This window comes from Triticum aestivum, chromosome 2B, assembly GCF_018294505.1.
Source record: "Triticum aestivum cultivar Chinese Spring chromosome 2B, IWGSC CS RefSeq v2.1, whole genome shotgun sequence".
Taxonomy (NCBI): Eukaryota; Viridiplantae; Streptophyta; class Magnoliopsida; order Poales; family Poaceae; genus Triticum; species Triticum aestivum.
Window position 1 is genome coordinate 341,459,551 of NC_057798.1, and position 15,846 is coordinate 341,475,396.

Below are 15,846 nucleotides of genomic sequence, written 5' to 3' on the forward strand. Positions count from 1 at the left end.
AGGTATAAGGAGTAAAAAGAGCCTTACGTTCTATCCCACAATCAATTCCCTTACATAACTAAAGCATTTCTAGACTCAACTTCGACCAGTTTGGCTTGGTAATCCTACAGGCAGTCAAGCTCTGATACCAACGCTGTCAGGACCCCGACTCAATGCCACATCGATCTAGCATGTAACACCTCATATCACTTTGCGGCCTCACGCACGGTATTCCCATGGGTGTCGCCTTACCTTTGCCCGGGACCGTTTGCGCCTTTTGGCACACGTATATGATAGTGTCGCTAGCATCCATATGATAAGGAGCCCGGGCTGACATGGCTAGTCGTAAACCCAAAGTGGCACAAACTTACAGGGACAGGCATCCATGACCCAGCATCGAACGTGTCGGTCATCAGCGAGTGAATCCAGGCTGTAGCACTGGGCTAGCAGGACTCCGGTGAACCGGGCTGTAGCGGGCTAACAGGACTCTGGTATTTATCGCGTGACATTTCCCCGAAGGGACAGACACAGGAACGAAGAAGGACACATGCCGGCCAGCCTAAGTGTTCCGGAGCAGTAGCAAGCTACCATGGCTCAGTGGAAACACTAGGAGACATTTCCCGGTAAGAGAGGCTACTAAGAATAAACAACTAGATAGTCAGATCCCACACATACCAAGCATTTCAATAACATACACACAATATGCTCGATATGTGCAAATACAACATGGCATCACAACATGACTCTACAACTCAAGTATTTATTCAATAGGCTCCGAGGAGCGAGATATTACAAACATGAGTCTCATGACCCAACATTCAGAGCATACAAATCAAAGCACAAGCGGAAGCTCAACATGTCTGAGTACAGACATCTACAAATGAAAAAGGCTTGAAAGCCTGACTATCTACCAGGTCCTGCCGAGGGCACAAGATCGTAGCTGAGGTAACAAGCTAAACGTCGAAGTCCACGTGGAACTACTAGCAAGACTGACGTCTCTCTGCAAAAACATAAAATAGGCAAACGTGAGTACAAATGTACCCAGCAAGACTTACATCAGAACTATCTACATATGCATCATTATCAACAAAGGGGATGGTGGGGTTTAACTGCAGCAAGCCAGCTTTGACTCGGTGGCTATCCTAAACTACGACTGCAAGCAACTCTTTTGAGGTGGCGCACACGAGTCCACATATTCACCAACCAATACACCACTATGGATCCGCTCCCGTCTCCCTACGAGAATGCCATCCATAGCACTCACGCTTATCTTGCGTATTTTAGAGTATCCACTTTCACTTGTCTATGAACTGATATAAGCAACCCAGAAGTCCTTTTCCGCGGACACGGCTATTCGAATAGATGATGTTAACCCTGCAGGGGTGTACTTCTTCACACACGCTCTCACCACTTACCGCCGTTTACACGACATGTACTCGGCAACCTTCAAGCGGAAGCCCAACGTGGGTGTCGGCCACGGCCTACCTAAACACTCAAGTCTCTACTCCAGGTTTATCGCCTATTCGGGTTCCATCCATGAGGAGATCCGGCCGGAGTTTCGCTCATAGCCCCAAACGATGTGTGCAGGGTTCCCAAGATACCTAACGGGTATCCGGTACACCGTGCCACGTACCTACCGCATCACAGCCCACCCCTACGGTCAGCGCTGTCCACGGCCTCCAGTAGGCTACAAACACCAGAAACTACTTGCAACTCCTGGACAGAGAACTAGGGTGAATAAGAAGCCGAGAGGGTCCATTGGTTTCGGGCCCAATGTGTGGTAGTAGCTGAATCATGGATCAAAAACACAGAACTCAGTTCCTGAGGACGGCTGCAATGAGACAACCCACCATGTACTCCTACATGGCCTCTCACCGATACCTTTACCAAATCGTGTTCACCACTTAGCTCACACACAGTAGGACATGTTCACACACCTCTGATTCATCCCCGATGAATCAGACCTGACTCAACTCTAAGCAGTAGCAGGCATGACAAACAAACATGAATGAGTAGGCACAACAGGGCTCAAGCAACTCCTACTCATACTAGTGGGTTTCATCTATTTACTGTGGCAATGACAGGTCATGCAGAGGATAAAGGGGTTCAGCTACCGCAGCAAGTAACAAATGACTCGTTGTTGTCCTAATGCAGTAAAAGAGAGCAGGGCGAGAGAGTAGGATTGTATCGGAATGAACAAGGGGGGGGGTTTGCTTGCCTGGCACTTCTGAAGATATTATAGTTCTTCATCGGTGTCAACGATCACATCGTCGGTACAACGTCTACCGAGGGGGAACAACACCGGCAAACACAGAAGAAACACGATCAATGCAATGTACAATATGATGCATGCTATGACATGGCAATATGAATGTGTTTTGGGCTAATGCACCTAGCTATGATTTAAATGAAGCTGGTTTGAATACATGATTCAAATTCCAACTCCATATATGGTTATTTAAATGCCCTTTATTTGTTTTGTCCAAAACAGAGGACAAACATTGTTCAAACATGCATGAAAATGGTACAGATGGGTTCCTTGAATTTTTCTGATAATTTTTCATATATAATTTGTTTCATTTGGGGTTACGGTTGAATTACTATGAATTTTTGAAGTTTTGAACATTTTCTGGAATTATTAAATCATTTAAGATTTATTTAAATTCCAGAAAGGAATTATTGCGTCAGCATGACCTCATAGTGACGTCAGCAGGTCAACGGGCGCCGTCCAGGTCAAACTGACCTGTGGGCCCTGCGTGTCAGTGTCTGGACTAACTAACCTAATTAAAATTAACCCTAACTAACTTGGTTAGCCGGGCGGGGCCCGCATGTTAGTGGCTCATCTAATTAGCTAAGTTAATTAACACTAACTAACCTAACACTAATTAAGCAGGCGCCTGGGCCCACACGTCAGGGGAGGTCAAACCCCGGGCCGATCAGGTCAAACCTGCCGGCGACTTGTCGCCGGCGACGACAGAAACGGCAGGGCGGCTCGGGATTGCGATACAGGGAACCATTCGAGGCGCCGTTGGGCTCTACGGAAAGCTGGTGATCCCGCGCATCCAACGGTGCAACCGGGGCGAGCTGGGGTGGCCGTAATCCTCGCCGGCGTCGAGCTCAGCGGCTGCCGGACCTCGGGCGTTGGCGGAAACGGTGCTACGGTGCACAACAGGGCGAACCCGTGGGTGCTGCAGGTTCGCAGGAGCGCGGCGAGCACGCTGGTGATGCTCGGGCGAGCGGACGAGCTCAGGAGCATGGAGCTCGTCGGCCGTGGCGGCGGCGAGCTTCAGCGGAGGTGGGGAAAGGAGCGAGAGCAAGAACGCGAGCAGGAGAGGAGGGGGAGTCGGTCCATGAGCTCACTGTGGTTGTAGAGCGCGTCTCAGTGGGCTCGGGGGCGACCTGGAGATGGAGAATCGGGTCGGCGATCTTCGGTGCCCGTCGGTGAATATGGCGGTGATGGCGTCACTGCAGGGCTCCTGGTGTTGCTTGGAGCGGTGGGGAGGAAGAGTAGGTCGAGGCGGAGCTTTGGGAGGTGTCGGGGAGGCGAGGCGGTGGCTGTGGCCGCGGCAAACGGCGTCGGTGGCGACGGAGGCGCTCGGGCGGAAAGAACAGAGGAGGGGGAGAGCGTTCGGGGGAGAGAGAGGAAGGTCCAGGGCGTCCAGGCGTCGCGCTGGCGTCGTCTAGGCGCGACGAGGGGGAGCCAGGCAGGCTAGGAGGGAGGAGGTGGCCGGGGCGCGTGCGTGCGCGCGTCAGCCGCACGCGCGTCCTCCTGGCAGAGGAGGAAGGCGACAGGGGGGTAGCGGTGGCGGGCTGGGCCGCCAGCTGGAGTTGGGCCAGGTGGGCTGAGAGGTGAGTGCGAGGTAGTTCTTCTGCTCTTTCCTTTTACTTATTGTTTTCTATTTTTTTCTTCCTCTGTTTTGATTTAGTTTAGCAACTAAATCATTTTAATAAATTCTGTAGGTTTTTATGTGGCTTGCTAAAATATATACAAAGCCACTCACAAACTTCCAGAATTATTGGAGTCATATTTAATATATATTAAATATAAATCCAAAGCAAATAGTTATTGGATTAATTCAAATGGCCAAAATAAATATCTCTGTGACTCCAAAAATATTGGTTTAAATTTTACCTCTTACCAATATTTCCATGGAATAACAGGAACATTTTCTTGGACTCATTTGAGAAGATTTAAATGTTGGTTATTTTTAGAGGTTTCCTGAGGCTTTTGAAAATTCCTCAATTCAAATTTCATTTGAATTTAAACATGATGCACACATGGAAGCAAGCATAGGTCAGGCCAGAACTAGGGATGTGACAACTCACCCCCACTAAACAAAAATCTCGTCCCGAGATTCAAGCGTAGGGTAAGGTGAAGGGGGAACGCAAACTAGCACAATCTTCACGATCCAGGTTGCACTTCAAATGAACGTTGATTCGTTCACCATCATTGTCTCGAAGTCTTGCTCTGAGAACTCCAACTAACATGACAACGAGAGGAAAGGAAAGACCCTAAAAGAATTGTTCTTCTCGAAGGTCGAACAACTCAGGATTAACCCACGGAATGAGACATAGCAACATCTCTCGAGCTGAGAGACGAAGCACACATCCATAGGAATGGAGTGAAGCAGATGACGAAGGTTCACTAGGTAGACAACAATTTCACGCTTAAGAAGGTGGTAATCGGTTGTCAACGCAGCGAGGAGTTGGGTTGCCATGATACCATATCGAGACACCTGAGGGATGGTGACTCGTAGATATATCCCCTTAAGTGGCAAAAAGAATTACCTTTGATATAGAGATCATTGAGACTCTCTATATCAGCCTAGGGCAATTCTCGAGCGATCGTTTGGAGGGGGTCGGTAGAATGGCATACTCGGACTTGGATGATGTGGATTACCTTGTTGAAGACAACGTAATGGATGAATTTGCTTACCACCGGAAATGGAAGAGACCCATGGTAGAATGGCACATTGGCGGTGCAAGCTGGGAACAAAATGCAAATGCTGGGAATGATTCTGGTAACTGGGGAAGAACCCAACAATAGAGAGTGAATTCACTGTTTGAAAGGTCATAGCATTGCCGAGGAAACTGAGAGCAATCCCAATTAGTGCCGATGATAACACCTAGCGCTTGTGCGTGCTCTCAAGAACTTGAGCATTTCCATATTCATCAGGTTTTACCAACATCCGTGTCAAGGATCCTGGCAACACAACGTACTACCACGATGAATACTGACGGACGATGCAGATGCAAGGGAAGATAACACTTTCTCAGATTTCACCTTAGCGAGGCCAAGGAAATAAAATCTGGATGATCGACCGAGAGACATTTAGCACTCCGCTTCTAATGCTCTCCTTAATGTGCTAGCGTAATCCATTTATTGAAATGGTTTGGTAACCAGACCATCAAGTAAAAGGGTCGGACTTCGGGAGCACAAAAATCCATAAGGAACAACTAGGGAGTAGATCCTACGAAGATCCTGATGGGGAGGTGGCCAACTTCTCCAATCAAGGTTCTACAATATTAGGTTCCCGGCGGGGTGTGTTGGCCACGACATCCACTTTACCAGTTATAGAGGGACCAATATATATAGTTCTTGGGGAAATGTTCCAACCATCATATCTGCCTGAGATTCAGATCTGGTTGGTGTCAGGATATTCCAGACTCATCGAGTCTAGGAAGAAAAATGAAAGTTTGCAACACCAAATCGACGAGATGAACATTGCAAGATTCTCGGGGAAATGAATTACGATAGCAAGCTCCCAAAACATGAGCTGGTTCTGCTACAACATGTGAAACATGCTGTCCTAGACAAACATTATCACATGTAGTCTTATCAATAAAACACTACCGAGTTCAGGGGGGAACCATTAATCGAGGGATATCGAAGTTATTGTGCATGACCATGGATTGATCCCAGCATCAGACTCTTTTCCTTGAACAAGACCAGTCAGTGGCTTAGTGTGCTAGGGACACATATAGAATGGAGGTTGCAAGTCTCCGAACCACAGAATACTTCGCACGTATGCATGACTGATTTGGGATGATTCCAAAGGAAACAACATTGACTTTCTCGAATCTACGGCGGCAACTTGCATCAAATGCACATGAACTGGAGGAAGTCACTTCTTACATCCGAACATATGCTTCATGAACTAGCATGAAGAAATGCTTTCAAAAGTTTCCAACACTAGCTTAATGTTCAACAAAATCATGGAGGAGATAAGGATGTTGTTAATGGGCTCAACAACAATTCATCCGGGTTTCCTTTTAAAAGGAATTCCATAGTTAAGTGAACACGGTGATAGCATTGGTCAGACCCAAAGATGTAATGGTGTATGCTCGAGGGATCAACCACGAGTAAGACAACATTATGAACATTGTTGGTTCTGATTTGATTTGAGGATAACCCATACTCAAATCAAAGTTTTGGCAAGACAATAGATCCAATAATTTACCACGAGGTTTACTCAAGGAAGATATCATCTTCTTCAACACACACACACACAAGATATCCCTTAACATGAACTAAGTCAGACAAGCTTTTATCTTCCAACTCTCCAAGTTGTTCTCTAGCTCAACCAACTAGCTCAGGAATATCCAACACAGATTCTTGGAGAAGGAGTGATTTATAAGAAAACCAACTTGGTCACGAACTCAACATAGCGGCCAGATGACAACCTGGTAATACTTCCGAGAAGATATTCGGAAAATCACGAACCACCGATATGTTACTAAGCTCGAGAACAATCTCGCTTTCCATAGCAAGACGATATGATCATATAAGCAAGGATTGGCACTATCCTAACTCATTGATCGGAGAGTGCACCAGAGATAAGGACTAGGTAGCACAATCAACCTTAGGGTGACGATTCGATAATCAACACGCTAAGAATGAGGTTATCGTCCATTTAACTACCAAGCAACGGATTTGCTAGGAGTATTGATTTCACACGCCATGATTCATTTGTCGGCATTCCGGTTACAATAACACAGGAACCGAGGAATGAACAATGATGGCAAGAAGTATCACTGTACCAAGAGTTCATAGGATGGTGTGCAATTCCTATAACAATCCCGATATAAAAGATGGTAATACTCCAAGGTAGAACAAAGCAAAAGCTGGATTGGCATTTTGATCCGCGGAGCACAACTTCTTTGACCCAATCCTGGAAATGGACAAGGTACTGGAGTTTGTTTCTCCTAGTCATTCTGGAATAGAATGGCTCAACGGACCACAAGAGTAATAGGAAATGCACGCATACTCTTGACTATCAAATGATAGACGAGGGTCAGAAGTCAACTAAGAGGGACAACTCAAAGAACATATAATTTTCTGAGTTGTGGATGCATAGATTAGTATGTCGAACCAAGTTCAACATGTTTCTTCCGGATAACCCATGCAGAGAGGTAGGACTGGCAGAGTCACGATTTATGAATGGAGAACTCCTCAAGAGTACTCTAATTGTGATCTATTGATCAACAAACTACTGCCATAAGTGGTTCATAGTATTTGGAAGAAGGAAAATACCACGGACCTCGAGGACTATCGCAAAGTTACTAATATCCTAAAGGAACTAGCAAACACTATCAACATGAAGTAAGTAGAGTGAATCTCGGGTTCAAGAACCCAGGAATAGAATGCCTACTAACTAAATGGCATCACGGGATGCTTTCGATAATGATGGCCAGAATCTTCACACTGGGAACACAAAACATTGCTAGATTACTAGGTGACTCCCTAAAACACCTAGGGTCATAATAATAGCTCCAACATATATGTCAAGGCAATAAATTACCTCAACGCACCGGTTAGTGTGCTTATTCTGACCATAAAGGACATCGGGAACGGAAAGAAAGGATTTGCAAATGCATCAGACTATTTAGAAACCTGGGATGACTCGGACGGCATAACGGCTGTAAATGCTCAGAAAAGATTTGAGACATTCACAAAAATGGTGGCATAACCACTCGGAAGCACAATATCAAGGTTTCGAGATCAACAGTTAACGTACGGGAGTAGTAGAAACTGAACAGAGGCTTAAGTCCAACAATTCTATAAGTCTACGGATTAGTAACACGTGATCCTGATAGAAAGAAGAGAAAGCCTAGTTCCTTAACCCCGTAGAAAAGATAAGATGACTCAGATCAGAAGGGCATGAGGTATAAGGAGTAAAAAGAGCCTTACGTTCCATCCCACAATCAATTCCCTTACATAACTAAAGCATTTCTAGACTCAACTTCGACCAGTTTGGCTTGGTAATCCTACAGGCAGTCAAGCTCTGATACCAACGCTGTCAGGACCCCGACTCAATGCCACATCGATCTAGCATGTAACACCTCATATCACTTTGCGGCCTCACGCACGGTATTCCCACGGGTGTCGCCTTACCTTTGCCCGGGACCGTTTGCGCCTTTTGGCACACGTATATGATAGTGTCGCTAGCATCCATATGATAAGGAGCCCGGGCTGACATGGCTAGTCGTAAACCCAAAGTGGCACAAACTTACAGGGACAGGCATCCATGACCCAGCATCGAACGTGTCGGTCATCAGCGAGTGAATCCAGGCTGTAGCACTGGGCTAGCAGGACTCCGGTGAACCGGGCTGTAGCGGGCTAACAGGACTCTGGTATTTATCGCGTGACATTTCCCCGAAGGGACAGACACAGGAACGAAGAAGGACACATGCCGGCCAGCCTAAGTGTTCCGGAGCAGTAGCAAGCTACCATGGCTCAGTGGAAACACTAGGAGACATTTCCCGGTAAGAGAGGCTACTAAGAATAAACAACTAGATAGTCAGATCCCACACATACCAAGCATTTCAATAACATACACACAATATGCTCGATATGTGCAAATACAACATGGCATCACAACATGACTCTACAACTCAAGTATTTATTCAATAGGCTCCGAGGAGCGAGATATTACAAACATGAGTCTCATGACCCAACATTCAGAGCATACAAATCAAAGCACAAGCGGAAGCTCAACATGTCTGAGTACAGACATCTACAAATGAAAAAGGCTTGAAAGCCTGACTATCTACCAGGTCCTGCCGAGGGCACAAGATCGTAGCTGAGGTAACAAGCTAAACGTCGAAGTCCACGTGGAACTACTAGCGAGACTGACGTCTCTCTGCAAAAACATAAAATAGGCAAACGTGAGTACAAATGTACCCAGCAAGACTTACATCAGAACTATCTACATATGCATCATTATCAACAAAGGGGATGGTGGGGTTTAACTGCAGCAAGCCAGCTTTGACTCGGTGGCTATCCTAAACTACGACTGCAAGCAACTCTTTTGAGGTGGCGCACACGAGTCCACATATTCACCAACCAATACACCACTATGGATCCGCTCCCGTCTCCCTACGAGAACGCCATCCATAGCACTCACGCTTATCTTGCGTATTTTAGAGTATCCACTTTCACTTGTCTATGAACTGATATAAGCAACCCAGAAGTCCTTTTCCGCGGACACGGCTATTCGAATAGATGATGTTAACCCTGCAGGGGTGTACTTCTTCACACACGCTCTCACCACTTACCGCCGTTTACACGACATGTACTCGGCAACCTTCAAGCGGAAAGCCCAACGTGGGTGTCAGCCACGGCCTACCTAAACACTCAAGTCTCTAGTCCAGGTTTATCGCCTATTCGGGTTCCATCCATGAGGAGATCCGGCCGGAGTTTCGCTCACAGCCCCAAACGATGTGCAGGGTTCCCGAGATACCTAACGGGTATCCGGTACACCGTGCCACGTACCTACCGCATCACAGCCCACCCCTACGGTCAGCGCTGTCCACGGCCTCCAGTAGCTACAAACACCAGAAACTACTTGCAACTCCTGGACAGAGAACTAGGGTGAATAAGAAGCCGAGAGGGTCCATTAGTTTCGGGCCCAATGCGTGGTAGTAGCTGAATCATGGATCACAAACACAGAACTCAGTTCCTGAGGACGGCTGCAATGAGACAACCCACCATGTACTCCTACATGGCCTCTCACGATACCTTTACCAAATCGTGTTCACCACTTAGCTCACACACAGTAGGACATGTTCACACACCTCTGATTCATCCCCGATGAATCAGACCTGACTCAACTCTAAGCAGTAGCAGGCATGACAAACAAACATGAATGAGTAGGCACAACAGGGCTCAAGCAACTCCTACTCATACCAGTGGGTTTCATCTATTTACTGTGGCAATGACATGTCATGCAGAGGATAAAGGGGTTCAGCTACCGCAGCAAGTAACAAATGACTCGTTGTTGTCCTAATGCAGTAAAAGAGAGCAGGGCGAGAGAGTAGGATTGTATCGGAATGAACAAGGGGGGGGGTTGCTTGCCTGGCACTTCTGAAGATATTATAGTTCTTCATCGGTGTCAACGATCACATCGTCGGTACAACGTCTACCGAGGGGGAACAACACCGGCAAACATAGAAGAAACACGATCAATGCAATGTACAATATGATGCATGCTATGACATGGCAATATGAATGTGTTTTGGGCTAATGCACCTAGCTATGATTTAAATGAAGCTGGTTTGAATACATGATTCAAATTCCAACTCCATATATGGTTATTTAAATGCCCTTTATTTGTTTTGTCCAAAACAGAGGACAAACATTGTTCAAACATGCATGAAAATGGTACAGATGGGTTCCTTGAATTTTTCTGATAATTTTTCATATATAATTTGTTTCATTTGGGGTTACGGTTGAATTACTATGAATTTTTGAAGTTTTGAACATTTTCTGGAATTATTAAATCATTTAAGATTTATTTAAATTCTAGAAAGGAATTATTGCGTCAGCATGACCTCATAGTGACGTCAGCAGGTCAACGGGCGCCGTCCAGGTCAAACTGACCTGTGGGCCCTGCGTGTGAGTGTCTGGACTAACTAACCTAATTAAAATTAGCCCTAAGTAACTTGGTTAGCCGGGCGGGGCCCGCATGTTAGTGGCTCATCTAATTAGCTAAGTTAATTAACACTAACTGACCTAACACTAATTAAGCAGGCGCCTGGGCCCACACGTCAGGGGAGGTCAAACCCCGGGCCGATCAGGTCAAACCTGCCGGCGACTTGTCGCCGGCGATGACAGAAACGGCGGGGTGGCTCGGGATTGCGATACAGGGAACCATTCGAGGCGCCATTGGGCTCTACGGAAAGCTGGCGATTCCGCGCATCCAACGGTGCAACCGGGGCGAGCTGGGTGGCCGTAATCCTCGCCGGCGTCGAGCTCAGTGGCTGCCGGACCTCGGGTGTTGGCGGAAACGGCGCTATGGTGCACAACAAGGCGAACCCGTGGGTGCTGCAGGTTCACAGGAGCGCGGCGAGCATGCTGGTGCTGCTCGGGAGAGCGGACGAGCTCAGGAGCATGGAGCTCGTCGGCCGTGGCGGCGGCGAGCTTCGGCGGAGGTGGGGAACGGAGCTAGAGCAAGAACGCGAGCAGGAGAGGAGGGGGCGTCGGTCCATGAGCTCACTGTGGTTGCAGAGCGCGTCTCAGTGGGCTCGGGGGCGACCTGGAGACGGAGAATCGGGCCGGCGATCTTCGGTGCCCGTCGGTGAAGACGGCGGCGATGGCGTCACTGCAGGGCTCCTGGTGTTGCTTGGAGCGGTGGGGAGGAAGAGTAGGTCGAGGCGGAGCTTTGGGAGGCGTCGGGGAGGCGAGGCGGTGGCTGTGGCCGCGGCGAACGGCGTCGATGGCGACGGAGGCGCTCGGGCGGAAAGAACAGAGGAGGGGGAGAGCGTTCGGGGGAGAGAGAGGAAAGTCCAGGGCGTCCAGGTGTCGCGCTGGCGTCGTCTAGGCGCGACGAGGGGGAGCCAGGCAGGCTAGGAGGGAGGAGGTGGCCGGGGCGCGTGCGTGCGCGCGTCGGCCGCACGCGCGTCCTCCTGGCAGAGGAGGAAGGCGACAGGGGGTAGCGGTGGCAGGCTGGGCCGCCAGCTGGAGTTGGGCCAGGTGGGCTGAGAGGTGAGCGCTAGGTAGTTCTTCTGCTCTTTCCTTTTACTTATTGTTTTCTATTTTTTTCTTCCTCTGTTTTGATTTAGTTTAGCAACTAAATCATTTTAATAAATTCTGTAGGTTTTTATGTGGCTTGCTAAAATATATACAAAGCCACTCACAAACTTCCAGAATTATTGGAGTCATATTTAATATATATTAAATATAAATCCAAAGCAAATAGTTATTGGATTAATTCAAATGGCCAAAATAAATATCTCTGTGACTCCAAAAATATTGGTTTAAATTTTACCTCTTACCAGTATTTCCATGGAATAACAGGAACATTTTCTTGGACTCATTTGAGAAGATTTAAATGTTGGTTATTTTTAGAGGTTTCCTGAGGCTTTTGAAAATTCCTCAATTCAAATTTCATTTGAATTTAAACATGATGCACACATGGAAGCAAGCATAGGTCAGGCCAGAACTAGGGATGTGACATTACAGTTCGTTTCCAAGATGACCAAGCAATTCGCCGCTTGCAACTGGGTTCCTTCCCGGATCATGGAAACACAAATCAATGGATACGTTGTAACTAGCGCTTTAGCCTCAAAAAATATCCTTCATTGGCGAGTTCCTGGCCCTGAGTGCCCTCCTGAGCCTCAAGATGGCGAAGTAATTGTTTTTATGTAGCACTTAGACCGGGGATTCAGCCCTCCCGGATCAAAGTTCTTCCGGGATGTGCTTGCCAGCTTTCAACTCCATCCTCGGGACATTGGACCAAATTCTGTGTCCAACATATGCAATTTCCAAGTGTTCTGCAAAGTGTACCTTCAAGAGGAACCAACTGTTGCGCTCTTCCGAGATTTCTTCCATTTAAACCACCGGACTGAGTTCTTTGACGGCCCCAATACTAAACTTGGTGGGATTTCAATCCAAAAGAGAAAGGAAGTTGATTTCCCTCATGCAAAGCACCACATCCACCCTAAAGACTGCAACCAAACATGGTTTTACTGTAAGAATACTGCCCTTGCCGGAGAAAATCCCTTTGCCGGGTTACCGTGCTCACAGGCTTAGCAATGGCCATCCACTGCCTCAATGGCTCACTGCCAAGGAGCAACAGGCTTATGCACCTCAACTCGCCAAACTCTGGGCTCTCCTAGCCAACGGTTTGACTGGCGTTGACCTTGTTCGCTGCTGGGTTGCATGGCATGTCCTTCCTTTAAGTCGCCGCCCCGGATTGATGCACGAGTATAACGGCAATGCCAAGGATCCTCAACGGTTTAATGAGATAGAAATGACTGATGATGAAGTCACAGAATCTGTGAAGAAGATGCTAGATGAACCGATCGCTGCATGCAGCCAAACTGGGTTGGCCCCTTTTTACTCCTCCAACAAACCGCCAGTGGTAAAGATTTTAACCTTGTGCTTTCTTGATCCGCCTCCGCTTTAAAATTGCTCTAATAAACCTTTGTTTAATTTTCCAGGACAATAGCTCCTTTTGGAAAAGGAAAGCTTCAGACAAACCGGCAATGGCTCCTCGTGCCAAGAGCAAAGTTATAAAGAGAGCAGCCAAGAAGAAGACCGGCGAAACTGCTGATCTGCCCGAAGATATTGAAGATTCGGATCAAGAGGTAGAACTTGACTCCCTTGGCTCCTTTTTTATACACCTTATTAATAATGACTATTATCAGGATGATTCGGAAGCCAGCCGTGCTGATCATGTTGAGGTAATCTCCCTTTCCTCCAGTTCAGATCATGTGCCGGTTCAGAAATTTCGTCATGCAGTTCGAAAAGTAAAACGCTCTCACCCACTTGCTCATTTAGATCCACAATTTTATTTGAAGACACAGCAACAAGAAGGTCGTCGCACAACCCGGCACAGTGGTCAACAGGTCACTTCCTCCGGTTTACAAGACACTCCACCCCGAAAGCATCGTCCGGAGGTCTCTTCTTCTTTTAATAAGCCTTGTCCCTTGGCGGGTTGCTTCCATAACCCACTTAATCCGTCTGACTCGAATTATCAGGTGTCCTCTAATTCCTCATCTGGCGGTTCATCAACCACTCAGCTGCCTGCCCTTAAAACCGTCCCCGGGTAAGTATATTGCCCTTTAACTTTTTCCTTCGTGTATCGGTTTACCATACTAATCTTATGTTTTGATCTTATAGTACCAAGGGCCGGTTGAGCAAGAAAGCCAAGACCAGTGAACCTACTGATGAAGTTGAACCGGAGAAGACTCCGGAAGATGCCGGTAGAGACACTGATGTTGTTATGGATGACTCTGCCCCACCAGATCCAGCCACTGATGCTAATCCGCCTGAAGCTAACCCGGCTACACATGTTGATACATCAAGTCCACATGTCACGCCTCCAAGTCCAGTTGCTGATCCGCTGAGTCCAGCTGCTAATCCACCAAGCCCTGCTGCTAATCCACCGAGCCCAGCCAAAGATAGTGTCAATCCACCGAGCCCATCAAAAGGTGGTGATGATGTTATTATCACTGGCACTGCTTATACCACCCCAGGCAATCCAGTTGCTTTATCGAAACACACTGTCAAGGACGAATTTGCTGCTATGGGCAAGGGGAAAGGGAAGACCGATTTGTCGAGCTATGTTAATCTTTCTGCTCAGGATCTTCATTCCGGATTCTTGAACCGGCTTTACAAAAGTTGAGATTATGAGGCCGGTTTGGTGAATCTGATGAAGGAACGCTATGAGGTAATCTTCCAAACACTTTCATCCTTATTCTGTACATTCACTATATTGTAGCCCCCAAGGGTCGGTTTGTCTCATGAAGACAAATTGGGACTTTAAAGATAAAGAACACTTCGACTGAGTAGCCCCCAAGGGCAGGTTTATCTCTTGAAGATAAACCGGGACTTTTATATTCCATACTGTATTTTGTGAACTTCCCTTGCCTGTGTATTTTCTTGATCAAACACACATTAGCCCCCAAGTGCCAAGATTAAAACTTGTATTGATCCTTGGGACTTCAAACAATCAGTAGTAAAGAAGCAATCCGCATTAGCCCCCAAGTGCCCAGTGTATAACTGGTTATATGCTTGGGACCTTTGATAAAATATTTACATGCTCCTCATCTGACTGTGGCAGGCTGATATAAATCACCAAGGCTCTCAAATTGCTAATCTTCAATAGAATATCAAGTCCCAACAAGTAGAGACTTCCAAGGCCAAAGATGAGCTTAAAACCGCTTTGGCAGCCATGGAACAACTGAAAGAAGGGTTCAAGAATGAGCGTGCCAGCTGGGAAACAGAGAAGACAACATTGTTGAAATGGGCTGAGGACGCCGAGTCAGCTCTTAAACCGGTGGCAGAAGAACTAACTGGGTTCAAGCGCCAAGTAAATGCCATGACCTCTGCGATATTTGGTAAATACTTCTGTCAAGATCTCTTGAATAACCATCTTTGAAATTTGCCGGTTTAACATAAAAATCTTAAATCATTGTAGGTGGCCGTGGTGCTCATCTGGGCTCTGACATGCAGATGAAGCTGAATGTAGCCTATACGTTGATAGAGCAACTGTATACCGGTGCCCAACGGGTTATCTGTGCGGTATCCTACAACAAACCGGCCCCAACATTGATCAAGGACACTCTAGCAAGGTTATCCATGACGTCGGCGCCGATAGAAGAGATGAAGCGATCCGCTGCCAGGGCTGGCGCTCTGTTGGCACTTACCCGAGCCAAAGCATGGATAGCTGACCTGGATCCAGTTGATATTGCCAAGGGCTTTCCTAGTGAGCAAGAAAACGGGGAAGAATTTGACAATGAAGCCCTCAAAGTTCTGACAAAGGAGATGCGTCCCCTGGCTAGTCAATTGGCGGAAGAAGCTAACTTGACCGTTCACCGGTCCTTTTATGATGCAAACAATCAATGGATTGACACTGCTGT